This window comes from Oncorhynchus keta, chromosome 35, assembly GCF_023373465.1.
Source record: "Oncorhynchus keta strain PuntledgeMale-10-30-2019 chromosome 35, Oket_V2, whole genome shotgun sequence".
In the NCBI taxonomy this organism is placed as follows: Eukaryota; Metazoa; Chordata; class Actinopteri; order Salmoniformes; family Salmonidae; genus Oncorhynchus; species Oncorhynchus keta.
Genome location: NC_068455.1, coordinates 24,208,908 through 24,224,721, shown reverse-complemented (window position 1 = coordinate 24,224,721; position 15,814 = coordinate 24,208,908). Strand labels below are relative to the sequence as shown.

Genomic DNA, 15,814 nt, shown 5'->3' with positions numbered 1-15,814 from the left:
TTGTGGGTTAATACATGCTCTTGCATAGGCCAACAGGGCTGTGTGGCGAGCACATCTGTCTGTCTGGATGGGCTACTTAATGAAACAAGGCAGCCTCTGGGTGCAGAGACGAATGGCTTTTCCTCAATGAAAAATAATGATTCTATCAGTGGCTGAATTCCAGGCTAAGACACAGGTCCAGATGACAGGGCTCTATACATTCAATACAGTGGAGACCCCAGCCTGTGTCCCTGAGAGACAGGCTTCAACAAAGAGGGTGCCAGGTAGGAGAGAGGACATGGTCACCAGAGCAGCTCCCCACGGTGATCATATCAGGGATCCCCTAATGCGATGAAGAGTTTGACTGATCTGGGAAAGAAAGAGAGTGAGAGAGAGAAAAAGAGTAGAGTGGTGAGATAAAGAGAGAGGGAGAGAGGGGCTAAGCCACCTGGGGATGATGAGTGGGGGCTTGATGTGTGTGCGTGTATGTATGTGCTTGTGTGTGCGCATGTGTGCGCATACGCGCGTTTGTGTGTATGTTGTGGCTACCACTGTGTGTGTGCCTGTGGTGACCCCTGGTCAGGGACTCCTGTAACAGGAGCTCACCTCCGGTTCTCCCGTCTCTCCTCTCAGTGTGCTGTACAGGCACCTGAAGACAGGATTAGCCATTGTGACCCAGCCCCAAAGGTAACAGAGATGCACCTCCGGGGACTGGCCTGAAACACACACTCCCACGTGCTGCAGGCTGAAACCAGCCGGCCGAGGAGAGGTGGCGAGAGATAGAGAGGAAGGATAGACAGGAAGACAGGATGACGGAGGGGAAGGAAGGAGGAGAGGGGAGGATAGAGACAGAGGTAGGGGAGCTGGAAATACAAACAGAACAAGACACACTAAACAAGGCAAAGATAGGAGGTATAGTGTAGTATCAGTCTGGGCTAAGATGTTGTTGTTGGGGTTTTTGTCACAGTGGGGAAAAACAAAAGCAATGTATAAGAGGATTTTGGGTCCTGAGCTGCGGTAGCGCCCTGGGGTGGCTGAGATTCTGCCTGTGTGGAAATTGACGCCTGTCACTGTGTCTATGATTCACCCCTGTTAGTGTGTGTGTGTGCGTGTGTGTGTGTGTGTGTGTGTGTGTGTGTGTGTGTGTGTGTGTGTGTGCGTGCGTGCGTGCGTGCGTGCGTGCGTGCGTGCGTGTGTGTGCGTGTGTGTTCTGCTGTGACGAATGAGCAGCGCTAAATTTTCTCCTGATTATGCGGGTTGCTGGTCCTCTAAACCTCTTTGAACTTGTAATTGCCGCTGGTTTCAATAATGAACATTAAGGAGGGATTCAGAAAAGTGTGGATAATTACAGGTTTTCCCCCCTTCTTACGTCTTCACGCTGGATGAAGAAGAGGAGGTAAAGGAGGAGGAGGCGGAGGAGGTAGAGGAGGAGAAGAAACAGGGAGAGAGGAGGAGGTGCAGGGTTGCGAGGCATACGGTGGCACGCCAGGCTCTCTTTATCTAAATAATTGTACAAGCTCGGTTTATGAGCTTTAGCGAGAGGCTTTTTGTGTGTGAGTCGCACCAGCCCTGGGGATATAGGTGACTAGCTCTCTCTCCCCCACGATCAATATTCACACAGATTCACATCTGGAGCCAAGGCCTGCTCTACTTAGATTTGGATTTATTTTTTTATTTTTCTTTGATTCCTTTTCTTCCCTTCCTTCTTTCTTGGGCAGCTGGGCTATTTTTTGATACGGCGGGTGGCGGGGCTTCGTATCGTATGCGCTCATCTGTGTAGCCTCTGATCTTAGTAGATGTGGCCGCCAACAAGCCAGCCTCTGAACTAGTCCTGCTCAATGGATAACAGATACATACCTACACCTACACACACGCTCAGATTCACATGGCCTTACGGTTCTATGGATGGACCAATGCATTGTGTGTAAAGGGGTGACATATGGGGAATGGCTATAAAATTCAGTCAAAAAAGTGGCAGGGGGAGAAAACCACAACAAATTGACCCACACTCTCAGTTTCCCTCCTTCACATGACAATGATAGTAGCTTAAGGCGCACCTTAATTTTAGGAAAAAAATAATTCATCACAAAACCATCTGATATTGCCAACTCCTTTAATGATTAATAATTTTGCACGCCCAATTTTTCAGTTTTTGATTTGTTAAAAAAGTTTGAAATATCCAATAAATGTCGTTCCACTTCATGATTGTGTCCCACTTGTTGTTGATTCTTCACAAAAAAATACAGTTTTATATCGTTATGTTTGAAGCCTGAAATGTGTCAAAAGGTCGCAAAGTTCAAGGGGGCCGAATACTTTCGCAAGGCACTGTATAGCTGACCAATCAGTCTGTTGCCAACCCTTGGTAAACTTTTGGAAAAAGTTGTGTTTGACCAGATACAATGCTATTTTACAGTAAACAAATTGACAACAAACTTACAGCACGCTTATAGGGAAGGACATTCAACAAGCACTTTAAAAAAATGACTGATGATTGTCTGAGAGAAATTGACGAGGGGTCTGTTTGTGGGGTCTGTTTTTTTAGACTTCAGTGCGGCTTTTGACATGATCGATCATAGTCTGCTGCTGGAAAATGTGGATAAAGAGTTACCTGTCTAACAGAACACAGAGGGTGTTCTTTAACAGAAGCCTCTCCAACATAATTCCCCAGGACAGCTGTCTAGGCCCCTTACTTTTTTCAATCTTTACTAATGACATGCCACTGGCTTTGTGTCTATGTATGCAGATGACTCAACACTATTACATGTCAGCTACTACAGCGACTGAAATGACTGCAACACTTAATAACCAAGAGCTGCAGTTAGTTCAGAGTGGGTGGCAAGGAATAAGTTAGTCCTAAATATTTATAAAACAAGAAGCATTGTATTTGAGAAAAATCATTCACGAAACCCTAAACCTCTGTCTTTTTGAACGACTGGCGCACAGCTCAGACGCCCATTCATACCCCACAAGACATGCCACAAGAGGTCTCTTCACAGTACCCAAGAGCAGAACAGACGATGGGAGGTGCACAGTACTACATAGAGCCATGACTACATGGAACTCTATTCAACATCAAACAACAGATGCAAGCAGTAAAATTAGACATAAAAACAGATAAAATACACTTTATGGAACAGCGGGGGCTGTGAAGCAACACAAACATAGACACAGACACATGCAAACACACAAATGTACACATGGATTTTGTACTGTAGATATGTGGTAGTGTTGGAGTAGCGGCCTGAGGGCACACAGTGTGTTGTGAATGTACTGTAATGTTTCTAAAATTGTATAAACTGCCTTAATTTTGCTGGACCCCAGGAAGAGTAGCTGCTTGGATTGTATGAAACTGTACTTCCTGGTGTCAAAAGAGTCTGACAGCCGTATTATTGAATGGGAAAAATGAAGATGGGAAGAGCGCAAGGGGAGTTGAGGTGAGAACAAGAGGCTTGGCTCCTAGTTATAAGGAACCCACTGTGAAGGAATCCCCTGTCTGGAATAAGCACAGAGCAAAAGAAAAGCAACAGAGGGGAGGGAAAAGGTAGAGAGGAAAATCACACAACAAAATGTCATGGTGGAAAAAGTACCCAATTGTAAAAGTGAAAGTCACCCAGTAAAATAATCCTTGAGTAAAAGTATAAAAGTATTTAAGTAAAATATACTTAAGTATCAAAAGTAAAAGTAAAAGTACAAATCATTTCAAATACCTTATAATAAGCAAACCAGATGGAGCCATATTATTGTTTAATTTATTTTACTGAAAGCCATTGGCATACTCCAACACTCAGACATAATTTTTGTGTTTAGTGAGTCCGCCAGATCAGATGCAAAAGGAAGACCAGGGATGTTGTCTGTTTAGTGAGTCTGCCAGATCAGATGCAGAAGGAAGATCAGAGATGTTGTCTGTTTAGTGAGTCTGCCAGATCAGATGCAGTAGGGAAGACCAGGGATGTTGTCTGTTTAGTGAGTCTGCCAGATCAGATGCAGTAGGGAAGACCAGGGATGTTGTCTGTTTAGTGAGTCTGCCAGATCAGATGCAGTAGGGAAGACCAGGGATGTTGTCTGTTTAGTGAGTCTGCCAGATCAGATGCAAAAGGAAGACCAGGGATGTTGTCTGTTTAGTGAGTCTGCCAGATCAGATGCAAAAGGAAGACCAGGGATGTTGTCTGTTTAGTGAGTCTGCCAGATCAGATGCAGAAGGAAGATCAGAGATGTTGTCTTGATAAGAGTGTGAATTGGACCCTTTATCTGTCCTGCTAAGCATCCAAAATGTAACTACTTTTGGGTGTCAGGGAAAATGTATGGAGCAAAAAGTTAATTGTCTTAAGGAAGGTAGTGAAGTGAAAGTAAAAGTTGTCAGAAACATAAATAGTAAAGTAAGGTACAGATACCCCAAAAAACTACCTAAGCACTACTTTAAATATTTTTACTTAAGTACTTTCCACCACCGACAAAATGCCAGGAGTGGGATTTGGTCCCAAACCAAACAGAGAAACAGCACCGGGTCTGTTTTTGATTTGTGCCCTATTCCCCCATCCTTCAACCTCCCCCTCCTCACTCCTCCCCTCTCAACCTTCCCCATCCTCCTCCTCCTCCTCCTCCCTCAACCTCCTCCCTCCTTACCCTTTAGCCTGGTTTCCTACTTCCATGTTCGTGCTGCTCCTTTCTCCCTGCATTCCCCTTCTCCTGGTGTTGGATGAATATCAAAGGGGGGTTCTGGGCTGTGCCTGCAGCTCAGAAGCAGCTAAACTACAGTATCTCATTTAGCTGGTCACCACTAACCCAACACACCACCGACCGCTGATTCAACTGACTGATAGCCTGTAGGGGGCTTTTCCTATTTTCCTATTTTCCCACAAACCCCCTCTGGCCTGAGCATGAGGCGTGGAACAGAGGAGGGTGTGATAGGGGAGAGGGAGTATAGGGTGAGGTTGGGAGAAGGAGAGGTCTGGGAAAATTACTCTCTGAGAAGATTTAAAAGCCTCAAAAACATTCTTCTAACACAATCTGCAATGGAGTACAAAAAACCAGGACAAGGAAAACCTCAGATAATATGGGCCTCTCCATCTGTACCAGTGCCTGTCTTGGTTTTGAGTTTTCTCACAATGGGGCACCATGTGTATACTGTATCGCAGATTGCCCTGCCTCCTCCGCCCCAGTCCATTACATCATACACTTTTGTGTCCCAAAGCGTCAGCTAGGCCTGGCCTTAGCCAATGGATCAATGTTATGACTGCAGCAGTGGGTTAGGTCAGTGTGAGGGAGGGAGGGTTGAGGGGGTAGCTGAGGCTTGTTTTCGCTGAAGCATGAGGTCTTAGAGAAGAGGAGTATCCAGCTATGGAGCAGTACTTTATGAATCCTCACTCCACAGGCTCTCCTCTGTTTGTCTTCTGTTCAGGTCAGGGCTTGTGCAGTCACCTTGACAGGGGGCCAACAGGGGCTGACTTTGGGCCCCTGGTCATGCACAGAGAGGTCCTTGGCACTATAAACACCCATCTGAATGAACATCAGATATCCAATGGCTTCTCTTTAAGAGATGCATCTTCATTAAAGATGCACTGGACTAGCTTTAGCTTCCGAGTGGGGCTCTGCATCTCAATGCTAGAGGTGTCACTACAGACCCTGGTTCCACTCCAGGCTGTAACACAACCAGCTGTGATTGGGAGTCTCATAGGGCGGCGCACTATTGGCCCAGTGTCGTCCGGGTTAGGGTTTGGCCGGGGTAGGCCGTCATTGTTAATAAGAATTTGTTCTTAACTAAATTGCCTAGTTAAATAAAAGTTAAATAAAACAAGCAAATTATGTTAGAAATTGGGGAATTTACGCAACAATTCAAACTTCTCAAGTATGATTTTCTTTAAGTTCGGTGGCTGCAAAAATCAACAGTAACATACAGTGCCTTGCGAAAGTATTCGGCCCCCTTGAACTTTGCGACCTTTTGCCACATTTCAGGCTTCAAACATAAAGATATAAAACTGTATTCTTTTGTGAAGAATCAACAACAAGTGGGACGACATTTATTGGATATTTCAAACTTTTTTAACAAATCAAAAACTGAAAAATTGGGCGTGCAAAATTATTCAGCCCCTTTACTTTCAGTGCAGCAAACTCTCTCCAGAAGTTCAGTGAGGATCTCTGAATGATCCAATGTTGACCTAAATGACTAATGATGATAAATACAATCCACCTGTGTGTAATCAAGTTTCTGTATAAATGCACCTGCACTGTGATAGTCTTAGAGGTCCGTTAAAAGCGCAGAGAGCATCATGAAGAACAAGGAACACACCAGGCAGGTCCGAGATACTGTTGTGAAGAAGTTTAAAGCCGGATTTGGATACAAAAAGATTTCCCAAGCTTTAAACATCCCAAGGAGCACTGTGCAAGCGATAATATTGAAATGGAAGGAGTATCAGACCACTGCAAATCTACCAAGACCTGGCCGTCCCTCTAAACTTTCAGCTCATACAAGGAGAAGACTGATCAGAGATGCAGCCAAGAGGCCCATGATCACTCTGGATGAACTGCAGAGATCTACAGCTGAGGTGGGAGACTCTGTCCATAGGACAACAATCAGTCGTATATTGCACAAATCTGGACTTTATGGAAGAGTGGCAAGAAGAAAGCCATTTCTTAAAGATATCCATAAAAAGTGTTGTTTAAAGTTTGCCACAAGCCACCTGGGAGACACACCAAACATGTGGAAGAAGGTGCTCTGGTCAGATGAAACCAAAATTGAACTTTTTGGCAACAATGCAAAACGTTTTGTTTGGCGTAAAAGCAACACAGCTCATCACCTGAACACACCATCCCCACTGTCAAACATGGTGGTGGCAGCATCATGGTTTGGGCCTGCTTTTCTTCAGCAGGGACAGGGAAGATGGTTAAAATTGATGGGAAGATGGATGGAGCCAAATACAGGACCATTCTGGAAGAAAACCTGATGGAGTCTGCAAAAGACCTGAGACTGGGACGGAGATTTGTCTTCCAACAAGACAATGATCCAAAACATAAAGCAAAATCTACAATGGAATGGTTCAAAAATAAACATATCCAGGTGTTAGAATGGCCAAGTCAAAGTCCAGACCTGAATCCAATCGAGAATCTGTGGAAAGAACTGAAAAATGCTGCTCACAAATGCTCTCCATCCAACCTCACTGAGCTCGAGCTGTTTTGCAAGGAGGAATGGGAAACATTTCAGTCTCTCGATGTGCAAAACTGATAGAGACATACCCCAAGCGACTTACAGCTGTAATCGCAGCAAAAGGTGGCGCTACAAAGTATTAACTTAAGGGGGCTGAATAATTTTGCACGCCCAATTTTTCAGTTTTTGATTTGTTAAAAAAGTTTGAAATATCCAATAAATGTCGTTCCACTTCATGATTGTGTTGATTCTTCACAAAAAAATACAGCTTTATATCTTTATGTTTGAAGCCTGAAATGTGGCAAAAGGTCGCAAAGTTCAAGGGGGCCGAATACTTTCGCAAGGCACTGTACATACATGGGCCCCTTCAGTATCCACTTGTTGTCCTTTTATTGTTGTTATGGGGTGTTGTTTTTCTGTTGGCAGGCGCTGCAGAGTTTCACATGGCTTAATTACCTCCAAACAGTGTGAACAACGTGTTGTAAACATCTCCTTAGCGAAAGGACTCATTTCTGCTACTTCATTAAACAAGGAGCATTAAGGCGTGAATAGCAGGCCGGTGCATTAACAATAGGGAGGGAGGGAAGAAAGGAAGGGGGAGAGGGAGAAGGAATGAGACGCTGTCCTCACAACTGCCTGTTAATACCAGGTAGGGTAATCTCAAATAAACAGCATACAACACTGTTTATCTAGAAAGCAAATGAGGAACTATGTGAGACACCGACACATACACACAGCAGGTGTTAAACAACTGCAACAGTGCTGTGCTGTATTCTGTGTTCTCCATGGCTGTGAGCCTGGATTGTCAATCTGTGAAGTGGAACTATCTGGATTAAGGTGGCCAAGTGAAAAGGTCTGATGTCAGGGCGGGAAAAAATTGACGGCTGTTATTCCCTAAACCTGTGGAGCAGCCAGCTAAGCACTACAGGGCTGTGTGTATCATAAAAAAGGCTCTGTCAATTACGACACACAAACACCACTGGGAATTAGTGTAAAAATACTTGAACATGAAACAAGCGAAGGTTGATGTGGCTTGTCATGTAATTATACGGCCTAACAGAAGGAGGGTCACTGGATACCGCATTCTAAACTTTCTGGGAGTTTTTTTCTCTCTCCTCTTGTGAAAAAAATATTTATTGTTCTTGTAAATCCCTAGAAAACTATATTCTGCAGGTCAACAAGCATTTCCTATAATTGAAATGAAAACACTTATTGGGGTCTAGTTTTTGGTTGTCATGGGTTTTGTCTTCTGGTGGAAGGTTTAGTTCTGTGTCTTTATCGATGGGGACTGACTGGCCATGCGGTGGCTTCCCATCTTCACAGGCCCATGTTTGAACAAGGCGAGTGATGAACAGATGGTTTGTGTCCTCGTCCCAGGGTGGCCGACCTGATCAGCGTTAGTTAGAGGAACACACTATGGAACAAAAGTTCCTAAGTCAGCAAACCTGAAACTTAATTTCACTCATTATCCTTTACTTCAGTGATTTCCAAAACACTGCCATTCTCCTCTCGCTTCACTTTTGTTCTGTAAACTTCAGGCAGAGATAGAGACTCCATATATGGTGACACTCTTTCTTATAGGCACATACGCCTGGGGGCATGTGGTATGTGAAAGCACACGCATACACACTTGGGGGGCATGCAGCGGTGGTGAACCAAACTGTCGCCTGGGTTGCCATGGGTGACTGGAGAACTGACTTCTGGCTACATGGCAAACGAGCACATGACAGATTAGTATGTGGGCCTCCTTCAGTCCAGAACCTCTGTGACCCCTTAAGAACCCCCATCAACCCCCCCTTCACCCCCCTCCTGAACTTCACAAGACACAAGACAACCTTGCTGAGAAGAGAAAAGGCAACCACTACCGTCCAGCGAATACCCAGAGCAGCAGGAAACTCTTTATCCCATATAAACAGAAAACATCATGTCCAACTTAAGTGGAAAATAAATTGTATAGGCGAACAAAATCAGGAATAGACAGCTTTAAAAACAGTGCTGTAAAATGAGAACTGTTTTGTATTTCAAACTGTTTGCGGATGAGGGGTGTACCAGTGAAATGGCACTAACGGTGGCCATAACAATACACATGGATTAGACAGACAGACAGACAGACAGACAGACAGACAGACAGACAGACAGACAGACAGACAGACAGACAGACAGACAGACAGACAGACAGACAGACAGACAGACAGACAGACAGACAGGGAACACTACAGAGAGAGAGAGTCTGAATGTTTGGTCTACTCAAACACAACTGACACCCTCTCTTTTTAGTGGGCAGACGAGAGCACTTGTTTATCGATTGTGAAAAAGATACGTTATCAAACTTTGCCAACACTTCCAACCCATGTCTCCAGAATGACCTAGCTAGCCTGGCTATTTTATGTCTCTCTGGTTTACAGAGCCATTCCCCATTGGGGCACGACCTGGGGATGGCACCCGGTCTCCATGGAGACTAATGCTAGGTTGAGGGGGAGAGTGACCGCTGGCCCTGTCTGTTCTGTGTTCGTCTGCTAATGATGTTTGTGATGGCCTACTCATCTACTCATCGCGTCATCACTCTTGTTAAGCTCTATATTAACAGGGTTGATACTATAGTTGACATCTCTCTAACATTGCTGTTGTTGCCTATGTTACCATTGAAAGCCATGTTTGTGTAACCAATTTGCCCTGGATCCCTATATTCAATGGCAGTCACCATGTCACAATGACATGACACTCATGGCATTCTGACCCTGACTTACAGATGTCTTCATACAGACATAATTGTAGGAGATAAAAATCTACATAATATAGATCATATCTTCTCAATGGCCCAATAATTATGCTGCTGAGGGGAGGACGGCTCATAATAATGTCTGGAATGGAGGAAATGGAATGGCATCAAACACATAGAACCCATGTGTTTGATGTATTTGATACCATTCCCCTGACTCCACAACCAGGCATTACCGCGAGTCTGTCATCTCCAATTAAGGTGCCACCAACCTCCTGTGCTAATTATTGAATAAAAAATGTTTTACTTTTACCCCATTTTCTCCCCAATTTCGTGGTATCCAATTGGTAATTACAGTCTTGTCTCATTGCTGCAACTCTTCCTGTGCTAATATACCAGTCAATATGCAGCAGGGCTCCATAGAAAACAGAATTCAAAGTAACCCATGTGAAAGTGTTGCATGGCTCTATGGAGGACCATGGGATATATCACTTCCCTTTCAGAGAGCCCAGGGGAGCAATACACCTGGCTTAGCAGCTTAACAGCATTTCCCCAAACACCCCGGCCAAAGGGTGCACGGCCCAGCACAAAACCTGAGACGCTTGATGCCTGCCTGAGAGGGCAACTCCTTCCTTCACAGACTGCATCACTCTCTCTCTCTCGCTCTCCCAATCTCTCTCTCTCTCAACCTCTCTCTCTGTCTCTTTCTCTCTCACACACTCACTCACTCACTAGTCCCACTAGGTCTGCTCCTGAGGTCCCCTATTTATTTTTATAGGTGTTTGAGGGATTAGATTAGTCAAAAGACAAGGCCAGGTCCGGAGTGGTATCTTTGTATCTGAGCGCTTCCTGTTTTCATTGCCTAGTCGACCCTTGTCTTAGCAATGTCTAGTGGGGCCTAACAGAGGGCTAGCAGGGAGCTAAAAAAGAGGAAGGCTGAGGGCGCCAAAAGGCTAATTAAGATAACTCAAGAGTTTGTCTTCGCCAAACAAAGGGGCAGCCCCCTTACTACTATGGAAAACCTCCCAGCTAGCAGTTAGCCTAGCAACACAACCTCACTCTCTGTCTGTCTATCTCACCCTGTCTGTCTTCTCTTCTCTCCTTAGAGCCTTCCTGCAGTTTCTCCCTCCCTCTCGTCCACTTTCTGCCTCCATGCCTTTGAAGCGCAGTTGACCATTTTACCCCAAACGGTGAAGTTTACCTTTCTGATAACATAATCTCCCTGTAATATTGAAAAGCTTATACCAACAGTCTGGGATTTCCCTTCCCTTAATGTGACTGGAAGACATCCAGAAACTCAGACAGAAGGAGGGAGAGAAGGGGAGGGAGGGGTGGAGGGAGAGCCTGTCTCTGGCCCTCTACTACCGGCTTATGCCAGCTGATCTCTCCAGCAGTTTGCCAATTCCACCGGGGACATTAAAAGATGCCAGCTCGCGTGCTTTCTGCTGCTAGATGAATACATGCATGAAAGAGGCTGGGCTTATCACAATAACTCTATATAATAATTGCTGGCGTATTCATTACATACAGAAGATATCAGATCTCGGCTGCCGCACACAACACGCTGCGCTTCATTCTCCCTGGGCTGACTGAAGGCCGATGGATGGCCGGTGAAGGACTGAGGGGCAAGTGCCAATTGAAGAAAGACTATTTTCCATATCTGACTGTGATGAAGAAAGCCGCCCTGTGATTTCTCCCATGAGAGTGTGAGGTCAGAGGCTGGGGAGGGGAGGGAGGGAGGGGAGGGGGATGCGATTTAGTTATAATACTGAAACCAAAAGCCAACAATTGTTACTGTTGGCCTGTGTTGTTTTTCGCGGTGTGAAGGGGGTCCCGTCCTTTTGAGCTCTTTCAGAATAGGTGACAATGGCTGGATGTTGAGAACATATGTAGGAGACCCCTGTGGTCACTCTCATGGAGGAGAAGCTAGCATGCTGGAGAAAATACAAGCCCCGCTCCCTTTCACTCTCTGCCTCAGTTAATGAATGTGTGAATGGCAGAATGCCGCAATAGGCCATTCAGGGGCCAAAGTCCCCATGAATTCACCCCAGCACAAACACATCCTTAAATGGAAAATACATTTGCTTAACAAATTAAAAGAAAAGGTGAATGAGTGTGTATGTGTGTGAGTGTGTATGTGTGTGAGTGTGAGTGTGTATGTGTGTGAGTGTTTATGTGTGTGAGTGTGTATGTGTGTGAGTGTGAGTGTGTATGTGTGTGAGTGTGTATGTGTGTGTATGTGTGTGAGTGTGTATGTGTGTGTGTGTGTGTGTGTGTGTGTGTGTGTGTGTGTGTGTGTGTGTGAGTGTGTATGTGTGTGAGTGTGTATGGGTTGGGGGGCTAGAGTAGAGTAGAGGGGGATAATTCAATTAGCCCTCTTTCTCTAAGAAAAAAAGATGAAGCTAGGTTAAAAGGGAGGGATTATTGCTTGTATAAGACTGGCCTGGTTGTCTCACAAAACAGACAAATAAAGATTTGAGAAAACATCTAAAAGCAGGAGAGGTAATGAAGGAGAGTGGGAAAAGAGGAGTCTTAAAAGCTCTACTTCTCTGAATTAAAAAAAATGCCCCTGGACTCGATCTATTGGGATTTCTTTTCCTTCTCCCCTTTCCACTCTTTCAATTTAATTAAACAAAATTGTAAAGGAAATGGCTGGAGAGGCTGCAAAGCCTTCTGTGTTTCTTTCTCTCCTTTTTTGGAGCAGGGAAACGTTGGAACTGTGAGAGACCTACAATCAGGCATTCCTCAAGTCACCAAGAAAGATGCCTAATGATCCCTCAATAAAGCCAGAAATTTCTAATTAGTACAAGCACACCAAATTAACCAGGAGACGTGTGTGTGTGTGTGTGTGTGTGTGTGTGTGTGTGTGTGTGTGTGTGTGTGTGTGTGTGTGTGTGTGTGTGTGTGTGTGTGTGTGTGTGTGTGTGTGTGTGTGTGTGTGTGTGTGTGTGTGTGTGTGTGTGTTTGTGTGTGTGTGTGTGTGTGTGTGTGTGTGTGTGTGTGTGTGTGTGTGTGTGTGTGTGTGTGTGTGTGTGTGTGTGTGTGTGTGTGTGTGTGTGTGTGTGTGTGTGTCTGTGTGTGTGTGTGTCTGTGTGTGTGTGTGTGTGTGTGTGTGTGTGTGTGTGTGTGTGTGTGTGTGTGTGTGTGTGTGTGTGTGTGTGTGTGTGTGTGTGTGTGTGTGTGTGTGTCTAACCACCATGTTAAGTGGCTCAAAGAAGGCCTCCAAAATGTTCCCCCCTTTTTTCCCCCCTCTTCCCTTCTTCGCCCATTAAACTATCGTCCAACTTCATCTCATGTCGGGCGAAAGAAGAGGGGATCTTTTTGTATTCGTTTTTTCTCTACCTCACACACGCAGTCAGCTTTCAAATGAAGCCCATTCTATTCCGTGGGTTGGGGAGAAATATCCAGCCTAGGAGATGTAGCCTAGCCATGAACATCAGTAAAAACATTAAGATAATGATGAGAATAATAAGCACTGTGCTTTGCTGCGTTGCCGTGAGGCTAATGGCTGTGCTCCTGCAGTACCACTGCTCCTGAATAGATCAAAGTGATTAAATCACTCCTGATTATCCCTGACCAATATTTAATGGATTTACAGCCCTTTCAATTAGGCTGTATTTGCTGGCTGTATTTGCTGGTTAGGTAATCAGGCGGGCAGAGGCTTTGGGAAACGCGGGCAATGGGGGTACAGCAGGGGGCACCTGACCCTCTTAAGTGAGAGGGTCAGGATCATCCTAGGGTTCTGACCTGCCCTGGCTCCCTCTCTCTCTTCTTCTCCATTCACCCCCTCCCTCCCCCCTTCTACTATCACTCTGTCCACACTAACAAGTCCACATGGTCAGCAGGCACCAGCTTGTGTGTCCCTTCCACCTCCCTGTCCAAATCAATACAGACCTCTGCTCTGATAATGTCCTGACATCATAGAGGGAGGTGGGATATGACCACCCCATCCCTCCCACCTCCCCACACACACTCCCTTCTCTTCGACCATGCTTCCTGGCTAGCTGCATCACCTCACTGCACACACCCACTCTGTTCAGTGAATCCTGACTTTACAGCAGCATAACAGGGACCCACCCTACTAATAAGAGTGTGCACACACCCACACGTGCACACACACATGCAAGCACATACACACATAGCCCCCACACCCTCCACCCACATAGCCCCCACACCCTCTACCCACATAGCCCCCACACCCTCTACCCACATAGCCCCCACACCCTCTACCCACATAGCCCCCACACCCTCTACCCACATAGCCCCCACACCCTCCACCCACATAGCCCCCACACCCTCTACCCACATAGCCCCCACACCCTCCACCCACATAGCCCCCACACCCTCTACCCACATAGCCCCCACACCCTCCACCCACATAGCCCCCACACCCTCTACCCACATAGCCCCCACACCCTCCACCCACATAGCCCCCACACCCTCCACCCACGTAGCCCCCACACCCTCCACCCACATAGCCCCCACACCCTCCACCCACATAGCCCCCACACCCTCTACCCACATAGCCCCCACACCCTCTACCCACATAGCCCCCACACCCTCCACCCACATATCCCCCACACCCTCCACCCACATAGCCCCCACACCCTCTACCCACATAGCCCCCACACCCTCTACCCACATAGCCCCCACACCCTCCACCCACATAGCCCCCACACCCTCTACCCACATAGCCCCCACACCCTCCACCCACATAGCCCCCACACCCTCCACCCACATAGCCCCCACACCCTCTACCCACATAGCCCCCACACCCTCCACCCACATAGCCCCCACACCCTCTACCCACATAGCCCCCACACCCTCTACCCACATAGCCCCCACACCCTCCACCCACATAGCCCCCACACCCTCTACCCACATAGCCCCCACACCCTCTACCCACATAGTCCCCACACCCTCCACCCACATAGCCCCCACACCCTCCACCCACATAGCCCCCACACCCTCTACCCACATAGTCCCCACACCCTCCACCCACATAGCCCCCACACCCTCCACCCACATAGCCCCCACACCCTCTACCCACATAGCCCCCACACCCTCCACCCACATAGCCCCCACACCCTCTACCCACATAGCCCCCACACCCTCTACCCACATAGCCCCCACACCCTCCACCCACACAGACTCATTTCCAAAATGATCCACAGAATCATTGTGTCCTCTGAATAATTCATCCAAGGTGTAGCGTCACTCTTTGCCTACTGAAGTGAATGAGCCGTTGTCAGATGTCTGATTTAAGTGTTCGGCAAAGAGAGACCGAAACAAACAAGCTCCTCTGAGCTATGGAGAGCTGCCATCTTAACCTCAAACAGACTGAATTAATATTTGAATGTCTTCTCCATTTATATATTTTTTAAATGACCATCAAGAGTGAAAAAAAGCTCCACATTTTAGGTTCATAATTACAGTGAAAGTGTTCTGTGCTCTTCTTGTAACACCGCAGTATTAGATGGATGCCAGTTTGACCCATTTCGGGGGTATTTACAGGAAATTCAACAACATGTTTGTGCTGTTAATGCTCAAGACATAAGTGCTATCAAAACATGTCTCTATTAGTTTTATTTTAATATAAAAAGCAATGCTAGCAATGAAATGACACTGACATAACACACATATAAAACACACACACTTCCCTCTATAAGAATGAACCTGATTCTCATCGAAAACCCTTCCCCATAGCTGTCAGTTTAGAATAAACAAAGCGCCAATAGTGCATTGAGAGACAATATCCAGTATGTGACAAAGCAGTGGCCAGGACTGCTGACGGCAATGCTACGCTAGGCTAGGTGTCAGCTCTACATCCACATCTCTGAGGCTTTTCAGCAGAGCAAACTGGGATGTCTGATTGACTTGACCCGAGCTTGAGTGACAGGTGTGTGTGTGTGTGTGTGTGTGTGTGTGTGTGTGTGTGTGTGTGTGTGTGTGTGTGTGTGTGTGTGTGTGTGTGT

At 46.3% G+C, this 15,814-nt stretch overlaps 1 protein-coding gene across 5 annotated transcripts in view; it reads right to left on the bottom strand.

Moving 5' to 3' along the window:
• The window catches only part of LOC118369066 (homeobox protein Meis2), a 126,761-nt gene that overhangs the window by 55,523 nt on the left and 55,424 nt on the right, over positions 1-15,814 (bottom strand). The window lies entirely within an intron of this gene.